The sequence below is a fragment of the Stigmatopora argus genome, chromosome 6, assembly GCF_051989625.1.
Source record: "Stigmatopora argus isolate UIUO_Sarg chromosome 6, RoL_Sarg_1.0, whole genome shotgun sequence".
Classification (NCBI taxonomy): Eukaryota; Metazoa; Chordata; class Actinopteri; order Syngnathiformes; family Syngnathidae; genus Stigmatopora; species Stigmatopora argus.
This window is the reverse complement of record NC_135392.1, coordinates 20,074,381-20,087,226: the sequence shown is the minus strand read 5'-3', so window position 1 is coordinate 20,087,226 and position 12,846 is coordinate 20,074,381. Positions and strand designations below refer to the sequence as shown.

Sequence of the window (12,846 nt, the reverse complement as noted above, 5' to 3'; positions counted from 1 at the left end):
GCGGTTGTTTTTTGAATTATATATTTTTCTTCTTCGTTTTTCAAAATTAATTAATTTTTGGGTTTGTTTTTTTGAATTAGTTTTTTTCCTGTTCGTTTTTGTTTTTTTTCCCCTCAGCCTACGGAAAAAAAATTGCGAGGCGGGTTATCGAGATACCTGGATTTCTCGCGGGACTGCGTTCCCCAAATTCTAGACATGAAGATCCGAGCTCGCATACAGAATTGCTTCCATTCAGCGCCAGCAAGCTTTACTTACATATGGGGCTTGGACAGTATGAGATACGTAGTCCCGTCATTAAGTCACATTAATGTACGCGTACAAGTTTCCTCTAGTCTTGAATTTGTGGAACGCAGTTCACGCGAGATATCCAAGTATCTCGATAAAGGCGAGTTAAAAAAATAAATTCCGCCAGAGGCGAGGCTCAGGGAAAACAATTAAAACGAAAAACGAAAGCGCGCAGTTATCGCGATACTTGGAATCTCACGAGAGACCCATTCACATCTGCTAGAACAGCTGCAATATTTGCCCAAGAATACGTAGTTCAAAAGATTTAGCTTTGTCCAGATTTCTGACCCTGGAAACAAATAATGGCTGAAATGTGATTGGTTAAATGCTTCAATATAAAAACACACATCTGGAAGCAGTGCAACCAGACGGAAAAGCAATGAAAGGAAGCTAACAGACAATTTGGAATTATTTAATAAGTATTGATGGCCAAAATATAATATATGATTCAGATATTTCTTAGGCCAGCAGAGAAGGCCTTGAAGGCCCTGACGGCCCGCCACTGTAAAATACTAAAAATACTAAGCCCCGACGGCGTACAACAGAGAACCTGTCTAAAATCTCGTGAGACTTGGAAGTCACTCAGTCATGTGAGGTCTCGGTAGATTTTAGACATGTTCTCAGTTGTACGCCATAGGGGCTCAGTATTTTATTTATTATTTCAACTGGTCGTCTGTTGACTCACAACCTAACCAGCTTGGAAGCATTTAAACTGCATCATCTTGTATGAATGGACAAAGCTAAATCTGTTCAACTATTCTTGAGCAAACATAGCAACAGCTAGCAGATCTGAATAGTCTCTCGCGAGATTCCAAGTGTCGCGATAACTGCGGCTTTCGCTTTTTCATTTTATTTATTGTTTTCCTCTAAGCCTGCCTGGCCTCTAGCGGAAAAAAATTAAAACAAAAAACGGAGAGGAAAAATAATTAATTCAAAAAACAAACCCCAAAATTAATTAATTTGAAAAACGAAGAAGAAAAATGAATTCAAAAAACAACCCCCCCAAAAATAATTAATTTGAAAAACGGAGTTTTGAAAAATAATTAATTCAAAGAAACAACGCCAAAAATTAATTAATTTAAAAAACGAAGAAGAAAAAAATAATTTAAAAAACAACCCGATAATTTTTTTTGAAAAAACGAGAAAGAAAAATAATTCAAAAAACAACCCCAGAAAGTTATTCAATTTGAAAAACAGGTTTCAAAAAATAATTAATTAAAAAAACAACCCAAAATGTTAATTAATTTGAGAGACGGCCAGGGCTTCTTTTTTTTAAGGTGAATGCAATAAGATTCCGTAGATTATTTATTTGTCTGTTTGTTGTTGTTATTTGTGCACTACATGGTCAAAGCTTTAAATCTCATTATACTTGTATAATGACAATTGATAGGTTCACCAAAAGGCATTCCCAAATGCATACACAAATAAAGAGAAAAGACAATCTTTTTTTAAGTAAGTATTTATAAGTATTTATGTACGGCTTGTCGCAGGGAATAACTTCTGCAATTTTATTTCCAACTTTACACAGAGAACAACTTCTTCTATTTAATTTGCAACTTTACGCAGGGAACAACTTCTGCTATTTAATTTGCAACTTTACGCAGGGAACAACTACTGCTACTTGATTTGCAAATTTGTATTCAATCGAAGCTCAATAATTTCCAACAAAAGATACAAAAACACCATTTCCGTGAATATCAATCTTAATTAACCAGGACTGCATCTCAGATTATTTCCCCAGACTCTTTTAAAATTTGAATGTTTGTGTAAATCGTGCAGAATTTAAAATCTGCTGACCTATTTATTTTGGCGTGCCAAGAGTCTGTAGGGAGGATCTTTGCTGCTCATCCTGGACCTCCAGGGCATCAGTTCGGCGGTCACCAAATTATGGCGTTTGTTTCTTTTCTATTGAACAAAATAGGTGCTAATAATATTAATTAATTAATAATTAATACATGGAATGTGTTATTGAAAAACCAAAAGGTGTTCCTTAAACAGAAGGTAAATACCCATCTTTTCTGTAAATTTGGTGCAATACATCAAATTGCTTGGGAGCTATTGAAGATATTAGGTGCTATTATATAATAATAATAATCGGACCTAGGCCCTGTCATCATCATCAACAACAAAAGCCTATTTGTCATCACACCCAGAAACTGCGTATGACGAAATTGTTAGTGCTTTTCCATAATGTGCGTTTTCTCGGCAAAAGACCTAAATAAGTGATAGTTACGGACTCGTAATTTGGCATTCTGCCGTTATGGATACATCCCATCACCCCCCAAGCGGATCACTTACCTCTCACTGTCTTTCACTTACCTTCAGTCAGCCAGTAGGAGGCAGATCACCACCCAAACATCTTTTCATATTACCTCAGAAGGGAATGTGTGTTGTGTTACCCCAAGTTTAGAGTTCTGATGGATGTGGGGGAAAAACTGTCCTTAAGCCTATTTGTCCGTACTTTGTGGAACCTATAGCGTCTGCCAGAGGGCAGCAGCTGGAACAGATTGTGACCAGGGTGGTATGGGTCCCCGATGATGTTCCCGGCTCTGCTGAGGTAACGATGGCTGGCAATGTCTTCCGAGGGCAGAGAGCAGTCGACAATCTTCTGGCCAGTGTTAATAACTCTCTGTGTGGCCTTTTTGTCTGCTGCCCTGCTTCCAGCGTACCACACTGTGATGCAGTATGCCAGGATGCTCTCCACAGTGGTTCTATAGAAGGTGACCAGAAGCTTGGTGTCCAAGTTGTTCCTCCTGAGTACCCTGAGGAAATTGAGTTGTTTCTGGGCCTATTAACAATAATAAATTAATAATTAATAAATGGATTGGGTTGTTGAAAAACTAAAATGTGTTTGTTAAACAGAAGGTAATTACCTATCTTTTCTGTAAATTTCGTGTCAATCTGTCAAAAGGCTTGGGAGCTATTGAACAAAATAGGTGCTGATAACAATAATAAATTAATCAAAAATCCTTATAAAACGTGATTTATGGGTGTGTGAGTGTGTGTGGGGTTAGCGTTTGTTTTTCCCATTGCCTTCTCCCTGTGTTCTGACGTTCATTTCCCTACTCTTGTTTGTCCCTCCTGCCTTGCCGTTGTGCTCATGCAGCTGTGCGTGATTCAAAATTAGTTCCTGTTGTGTCTATTTAAACCCCAATGATTATTATGTCATTGTCAGATTGTGTGGCTTATTTCCATTGCCATGTGTCTGCGTTACCTCATTCCTCGATTCTCGTGTTTTTCCTAGTCCAGTTTGGTTTTGTGATTTGATTCCTAAGTCTTTGTTATTTTCTAAGATCCCGCCTAAGTCATTAAAATTTTGGTATGAGCACGATATCCCTTGTCCTCGCCTGCTTGAGTCCTATTCCTCGTAACCTCGCCTCGACGTCTCCTCAAAGACGTAACAGAACGATCCGACCACATGGACCCAGCGAGAAGCCACCGACGCTCATGCTGACGCTCTCGCCGACGCCAGACACCCAGCTGATACTCCTCCGCTTACCAATCAAAACAATTGAAGGTCTGCCGGATCTTCCCGAGGGAGGGCTGTGGACAACACTGTCAGAAGTCAAAACAATTGTAAGTCCTCCGGATCCTCCCAAGGAAGTGTTGTGAACCACACTTTCAGAAGTCGATGTTTTTCGATGTTTCTCAAAACAGTTTTGAGAAGTCCAGCTGGAGAGAGAAGCGACCTTCCCGTTGTTTATCATGTCTCATATCTTGTAAAAATGCAGTGGCGGTCGGTGCATTTTCTTGTAGCGCCTTCAACGTATCAATCCAACCCTCAAAAACTATTTTATGGCTATAAAACCTCTACTGCAGCTAGAGCTGCGACACATAAAAAATAATCAATAAATCAATGCACAAAAATGGGGTAAAATCCACTTCCAAATACTGGAGCTTTTCAGACATTAAAACCAGGCCAGGGGGGCAATTTTCCCGGGAAAAGACAGCGATGAACGTCAATGGCGTACAGGCAAACATTGCCCGAAAATGGGGTAAAATCCAGCCGAAAACAGCATTTATTGATTAAATACAAATACTGGAGCTTTTTAGACATCAGAACCGGGCCCGGAGTATCATTTCCCCGGAAAAAAGACAGCGATGAACGTCGATACGTCCATACGTGAAATGACAAAAAATGCACTAAAATTAGATAAAATCCACTTCCTAGCAACATTTATTGATTGAATACAAATACTGGAGCTATTGAGACATTACAACCAGGCCAGGGGGGTGATTTCCTCGGGAAAAGACAGCGATGGACGTCAATGGCAAAAATTAAACTGGGGTAAAATCCACATCCTAGCAGCATTTAGTAATTAAATACAAACACCGGAGCTTCAATACAAACACTGGAGCTTTTCAGATATCAGAACCGGGCCCACAATTGAAATATTATTTAGGAATATAGCCATATTATACTCACCAAAAACTGTACACAATATCCATCCTCCTTTCTTTTTTCCTTCTGTTCTATCGCTATCAAAGCTAATGATGAAAGTCGAGCCTGTCCTGTCATATTTCCGGCATTGTGGGTGGAGTCTGCCTAACCATGGCTTTGGCCCGCCTACTAGCCAATCATAGTTGGTGAAAGCAATGACGTATCCCAGCCAGCAAAATGCTAACGCCTATGAAAATCATTGTGGGGTTGCCAACTCAAAATCTGATTGGTTAAAAGTAACAGTCTTGTTTAATGCAGCAGACCCCGCAGAACTGATTGTGAAGGCTTTGAGGCAGATCTGATCTGGCAACAAATAATGGCTGAAATGTGATTGGTTAAATGCTTCAATATGAAAACACACATCTGGAAGCAGTGCAACCAGGGGGAAAAGCAATGAAAGGAAGCTAACAGACAATTTGGAATAATAAGTATTGATGGACAAAATATACAGACGCTCCCCTACTTACGAACATTCAACTTACGAACAACGGTACATACGAACATGTCTGCAAATTGCGTTTAAGTCCAAAAATGTTCGCAAGTCCAATTTTGTATTTCACGCCTTTTTCGGAGTAGTACTTCTTTCCGCCGCTAATACCGACGCCTGGCGCTGTGAGAGCTCAGCTCACCCAGCATCTACCTTCTTCTTCGTTGCAATGTGGAAGTGCGTGAATGTATCTCCAGTGTGCAAAGAACCTTTTTCATTTGTATCATTAAATATCTCATGCATCCAATATTGAATATGGTTGGTAAAAAGCTAAAGGCTTCTATTGAGGGAGCTGCAAGGAAGAGGCAAGCCATTTCATTTGAAACGAGTGGCAATAATAACGAAGTTTGATGCGCGTGAGAGTGGTGAGCGTTTCACGGGCATTGAATCGTTCGACCGTCAGTACCATTTATAAACAGAAAGATCGAGCAGCAGGACCCAAATATTGAACGTTGCACAAAGTTTGCAAATCAATTGAATGATGCCATACAGTGCTACCGCATCATTTATGATGAAAAAAAGAAGAAAACTGTGCAATCGTCATTAGGTCGCTTCTTTTGGCCAGTTTCTAATACATAAATCTCTCTCTCTACAGTACTGTACGTATTCTTTCCATTTTATTAAATGTTTTTTTTTCAGTAAACCAATGCGTGTTACTTATACAAGCCTTAAACATACAAATGCACTTATATAAACCTTCAATATACTTATATCGGCCTTAAACATAAATTATAATACAAAATATAGCACTGAATCAACTTACAAACAAATTCAACTTATGTACAATCGCTCGGAACCAATTGCGTTCGTAAGTAGGGGAGCGTCTGTAATATGATTCAGATATTTCTTAGGCCAGCAGAGAAGGCCTTGAAGGCCCTGACGGCCCCCCATTGTAAAAATGACTTTTTAAATGTTAATAAGATAAGTACATCAAAGCGTTCTTCATTGCGAGCAAATATATAATAAATGTGAGACTAATGACCCTAACATTACCCCCTGTTATAATATATTTGTACGTAATCCCATAATCTTTTTTTATGACAAATACAAATATACTTGGGGGAAGTCTGTTGTCTCGATCTTTACCAGAATTCACCTTACTTGCATATCTGGCCTGAAAAAGGAAGAACAAAATCATTCTCGCTCAACTCATTTTCATAATTTGCATAATCCTGGACATCAATGTTATCACCAGTAGGCTGTCTAATAAGCAGATACAATCCTTGCAATTTGGAGTTTGTTAGAGCAATTGCATCAACCATAAGTCGGTCTAGCAAAGGGCGTAAGCAGGGGATAAGACAATACCCACACATTGTCAAAGTATTAGCCAAAACAGCCATTGATATCACCTCGGTGAAGGCCATTTTTTTTTTACATTTGCCGAATGCCTTATCCCACCAGTCTGCCAGAAGGTGGACAGTTCCACTCCAGAGTGCCTCTTCGTTTCCGGTTCAGGGTCTGCAGGCCTTCAACGGCTCTGGTTAGAGACCCATTGGGGACGTGTCGTTGAGTGCAACATTTTCAAACATTGCATACGCCCCCTGCTCCATCAAAAGCACATCAACCGTCAGAAGCATATCAACTGCTTTGCGGTCCTGGAAAGTCATGAGACTGGTGGCTGCCAGCTGTTCTTTCATTGCAAATCCAATTTCTTTTTTGGACATTGTAATGGATGTTGTTCACCCTATTCATATTTTTATTTGGCGTAACCCAAAGAAAAATAGACTCCTGCTGCAATTTGGCAAACCAATCCATAAGTCGGATCGCCATCCCTCGATGAGGCTCAACGTCGTCGAGAGAGGCCAGCCGCTGCACCGAAATTCCGAGCCGCCAATTTTATCTCCTCCACTCTAAAACAGATACTGGTAAAAACAGTGAAACCAAAGCACATAGTCCTGTTTCTTTTTTGACAGGAGTTATGTAATTTATTTGCCCCACTTCAGCACCATAAGCCAAAACGTGGAATCAGTGGTGCAGTTTGTCTTGGACAATGGGCACACCATGTCTCATCTACTGCCCCCAGATTCAGACCATGCCCTGTAAGGTTCAAACAGGTAAAGTTAGCACACTGGAAAAATTGGCTTGTCATTCACTGCTTTCGTAAGGATTTCCCATGACTCAAGCCAGCTTTGTTAAAAGCAGCTCACCCAAGTAAGCTGATGTAGCAATTTGTTTTTTGTTTTGGTTTTTTCCCGTGTTCCCAAATTTCACATTTTGCAGAGCAGATTATTTGTTTCTCCACGTTAAATTCCACATGTGGAGTACTGCTGCTGCATTATCGTCAAAAATTTCATTTGGCGAAATTATTTTTCTTTCTTTTTGTTTTTGTCCTAATCTGCCATTGCCATCCCCGAAAGGCTTATTGGCGATTTCAGAAATCAAATTTCCAAATTCTTTTCCACCTTGATATTTGATTGATAGATTATATCTTGGTGGCCAGCCAATCAAAAACACAAAAGACACAATCATTCACGCTCAATTTCATAATCAGGGGAATTTAGAGTGTTCAGCCAGTCTAGCAGCCATAATTTTGGTTTGTGGGAGTAAACTGGAGTACCCGGAGAAAACCCACGAATTCTCGAGAACACCAGGAATACTCCACATTCTGGAAGGTCTGGATCCACCCGGCCTTCATTAGTAGATCTTAGAACCGTAAGGTTGATGCGCTAATCACTAGTCTTTCTATTTGGGTCGTTTACCCATACATCAGTGGCCCGTAAATTTTCATCACAGGTGGAAACCACCATCCCCAGTGAGGCTTCTTGGTAGTTCACCCCCTTTTGCTGCCCTATCAGCAATAATCATTCCAGAAGGAACTAGGCAATTAATGTATTATATTCACGTGCCATACATCTACAAATAGAAATTTGTTTTGGAAGTTCAATTGCCGCCATTCGTCACCCTAGTCAGTCAGCATGAGCGCCTGCCATGCGAGTGGCTGTGATTAACTATCTGTTTGCCAATAATGCAATAACGTAAAAGTTGTGACACATTGAAACACACAGAGCCCCACACAAGTATATTAACCATTTGTAAAAATGTTACCTCCACGTTTTGCATTAAATTAAACAACTCCGTTAATGCTATCAGTTTAGCTGTTTGTACGCAGAATTGAGGTGGCAATAGTTTCGCCTCTAAAGTTTGTTTTAGTAGCCGTCAATGTATCTCGTATTCCGTTCGAGTTTTGCCCATTCCATTTATTTCTAGACAACCCATCTTCTTAAAGCATTACTCAAAGGTTGATATTTTACAATTTGGAGGTGCTATTTTTTGAACATAATTCCAGCACTTGTTTCATAGCATGAAAGGCCCCACCAGATTTTGGGCATCCAGTGCCAAATAGAGCCTATTTCCAAATTTCCCTCGAATTTGGTTTAGATATGGGATTCCCATTGCCCAAATATTCCAGAACTCATGCGCCAACGCATTTTGTCAAACCCAAAGCGACAAACATAATCTGTTTCAATCAATTGGTCCAAAAATATTAGTCGCTTGTGCGGTCTGGGCACAAGTTGCATTTACAAAGTCGGCCAGAGTGGCCCGTGCTAATTTTACTCAGGCCTTATCAGGCCCCTCAGTCATTTCGCATGTTTTCAAAACTCTCCCGCATCCCAATCAAATCAGCAGCCGCAGCAAACAGAGCGCTTCCCCCTGCAGTCGTTGGCAACCCTGCAAAAAATTTAATTGGCCGTTTTGAATTTCTTTTCGTCTTTTAACCACCATATTCCCGCTAGCGGACGGGATCAAAGCCAGGGTAAGCTGCAATAGGAATTCTCATCCCAGTAAATTGACAGTATATTCAGGTACTACTAACAGACATTTTACACGTTTCTCCATTCAGATCTTTTATCCAGACCGCAATTGTTTCCAAAACGGCGGTATCCTGACCACCTGCCGTTGTCACAAAGACCCTCTGCCTTGTATGCCTAGCACCTGGAATATCCATTTTAATTGCCGTTTTACAAGCTCCAGTATCACACAAAAATTCCAATTGAATTCCTTTCACGAAAAATGTGATCCCTGGTTTAACCAAATCAAATGCCAGTGTTTCCATTAAATTTAGCTCAACATCTCCATATTCAAAGTCCTCATTCAAATCATTTTGAGAAGGCATGCCGGCTAGTCATGCCGATTAGGCCTTGTTTTTAGAGACCCTCTTGTCTGGGCAATCACGCGATATATGCCCCAATTCTCCACAAACCCAGCACGCAGCATTTTTGAAAACTCGATTTCTGTTTAATTTCCTCCTTTCTTTTTTTCCCAATCTCTTGGCTAACATCCCTATGCTCTTGACACCTATCTCAGTAAAAAAATTCTCCTTCAGCCAAGGAGGCCCCCTTTTTTTTACACAATGGACCCGTCTCATCACCCTCCTTTCCGTGGAACAAGCCGTTTCTCTTATCAACATGTGCATTCCCACTCAGCTCAGCTATCTTTGCCAAAAAAACAATCTTAACATTTCCATCGCAACGTCTTTTTTGCCATCAAGAACCAATAATTGGTATCACCATATCCATCCTTCAACATTTTAAATAGATTACCCCTATGCTTAGTGTGTATTCTATCCTGCAGGTCTATTATTTTATGCATATTAAGCTGGCCAGCAAACCCATATTTGTTTATCCATACATTTAGGTGTTTAACCCTTGAAGCGCTTTGATTTTCAACAAATTTCTAATCTTTACACAGCAGACGCTGTTTTGGATCGTCATCTCTAGCCGCCTTATTATTCGAGCTCCCCATGTCGAAATGAGTTGGTGTGTAATTCGGTAGTAATTTCCTTTGTCTTTTATTCACCTTCGGTTGATTCTCCTTAGGTTATTACCACACACGCAACACACAAGTATACCCTCCCGCTCCTGGCATACTTTCAGAGTTTAAGTACCTACCAGACCACAGTACAGGACACCGACGCCCTAAACTTTAAAGACTCATGCCCTGTCTCTCACCTGTGAGGGACTAGTATTCACAGGGTTTTATAGTCGCCGTCCTCAGGACGCGAGTCCACTTCTCAAAATGGACCTTCACATGCAATGCCCCTTTTGCGCATTTGGAGCCTCCGTCACACCATGCAAACATTCATGTGGGCTCACCAGAGATGTCTTCAGATGTCCTTTTTAGCAGGATTAGTCTTCAACCGTTGTGAATCCAGGCGCTCCGCCGAAAATCCTGCCCGTAAAGGGTTTTAGACGCCATGGCCACGGTCTTTCCCAGAGACGTCGACCAAGCGCCCGGACTCCTCCGGTATGTTGACTCCCAGGCTCGAAGGACCAAAAATGCACACACAAATAAAACAGACATCTGACTCATAACAGGTGTCTTGCAAGAGAGAATCGATCCACACGCGCCTTCGGTCAAGATCATTCTGCCGAATCAATGCCCCTTGCTTATTTATTACATAAGATTTACAACATACATCTCAGTTCTCAAAACAATTGAAGGTCTGCCGGATCTTTGCGAGGGAGGGCTGTGGACAACACTGTCAGAAGTCAAAACAATTGTAAGTCCTCCGGATCTTCCCAAGGGAGTGTTGTGAACCACACTTTCAGAAGTCGATGTTTCTCGATGTTTCTCAAAACAATTTTGAGAAGTCCAGCTGGAGAGAGGCGTGATCTTCCCGTTGTTTATCACGGTTGCAAGCAGATGTGTGATAACTTTGCACTTTATATAACTGTTAATATAACCATAACAGCAATAGACGGCGGAGCCAGGGTTCACACGTGTAGCTCTTTATTGCAACCCTCAGCACGGGCACACAACACCACTCCATCCGGGTCACGCTGTATTACACAATGGTCACCAGGTGGCGTGGTTAAACACACTTGTATAACCTGAGGCAATTAACATTTCTAGTATCAATATGTTACAAGATGTACTAAAAATGACTTTTTAAATGTTAATAAGCTAAGTACATTAAAGCGTGCTTCATTGCGAGCAAATATATAATAAATGTGAGACTAATGACCCTAACACCTGTTCACTGCCCTAGTCATCTGGATTCGGACCCTAGCTATTCATTTCCTCGATACTCGGACGATTCCTCGAAAGACGTTTCGCCGGACAGTTCACCGAACGGACATTTCGCCGACCGGACGGTTGGCCGAACGGACGTTTCGCCGACCGGACGGTTGGCCGAATGGACGTTTCGCCGAACGGACGTTTCGCCGACTGGACGGTTTGCCGAACGGACGTTTCGCCGACCGGACGGTTGGCCAAATGGACGTTTCGCCGACCGGACGGTTGGCCGAACGGACGTTTTGTCGACCGGACGTTTCGCCGACCGGACGGTTGTTCGAACGGATGTTTCGCCGACCGGACGGTTGGCCGAACGGACGGTTGGCCGAACGGACGTTTCGTCGACCGGACGGTTGGCCGACCGGACAGTTGGCCGAATGGACGTTTCGCCGACCGGACGGTTGGCCGACCGGACGTTTCACCACCGCGGGATTCGCGCGCTCGCCCCGGATCGTGTGTGTACATGTTTTTCAACCTCGGCCCGCGGGCCATATACGGCCCGTTAGGCTTTTTAATCCGGCCCGCCGCCGGCTTTGTCCAAATTATAGTAAAAATGACCTCATTCATTTCCCTTTGCCCTGCAATACCGCTCATCACTCTCAATTAAAGACTGCACTCTTTTGTTGAATAATAATATGTTCTTAATGTTGAAAGTGAACTTGAAAATAATTTTTCACCTTCAATTGTCTTTTTTCTTATATTTCAATCCCCAGGTTTGATAAATTACATTGCGCATCCAAATGCTGTCAAATTTTAGTATCCATTCTGGCCCGCAAGTCAAAAAGTTTGCCCACCCCTGGTATAGACAAACTTGCCTCTTTTATCCTATTATTGTCCCAAATTTAACACATTATCAATAAGCTGCCATTCAAAAAGTTTGCCTATCCCTGGTATAGACAAACTTGCCTCTTTTATACTATTATTGTCCCAAATTAAACACATTATCAATAAGTTTTAGCCCGGAACTTTGACATTAAAATAAAAGGCAATAAGTAAAAAAAAATATTAAAAAGAAGACAAAGCAAATTCACAGATGGTGTTTTTATTAAAGCTGTAAAACTTTTCACACACACACACAGTTTACAAGAAATTACAATTAATATGCGTTGGATGAAATATATGATATGTTAGAGAAAAGACCTTGCTGTTAATGAACGGTTGAAAAAGCTCATGGATGACTATCATCTGTGAATTTGCTTTGTCTTCATTTTAACAAAATTGTCAAAAACGTAGTCTGTAATTCTATTACAGGTACAACTGTGGGAAACAGAATTGTCTCTCTTATTTTTATAGAAGAAAACAAAAATAAAAAAAACAATACAGGAAGTCATTCATTGTGACTTTTAACCAAGTTATTCAATTTATTTAGTGTTTAGCAATTTTATATGAGCAAACTTGAGTTTCTTCCAGAGATTAATCTGAGTTAAATAAGGCTCAATGAACACCATTTCAAAATAGTACAATGTTTTTCTCTCCTGGTCATCCTTGGATTTTTCTTTTTGCTATAAAAAAACTCATTATCCCATAGCAAGATCGGTCGGCTAAACGTCCGGTCAGCCAAACGTCCGTTCGGCGAACTGTCCGTCGGCCAAACGTGAAATGACAGCAATCATCAGAG

At 41.0% G+C, this 12,846-nt stretch overlaps 1 protein-coding gene across 1 annotated transcript in view; it reads right to left on the bottom strand.

Annotated features, from left to right (window-relative positions):
• LOC144076016 (zinc finger protein ZXDC) overlaps positions 1-2,166 on the bottom strand; it is a 70,966-nt gene extending 68,800 nt beyond the window's left edge. Inside the window, exon 1 of the mRNA XM_077603544.1 lies at positions 2,083-2,166. The gene's annotated coding sequence lies outside the window, so the exon portion shown is untranslated. The remainder of the gene's footprint in view (positions 1-2,082) is intronic.
• Positions 2,167-12,846: the final 10,680 nt, after the last annotated feature.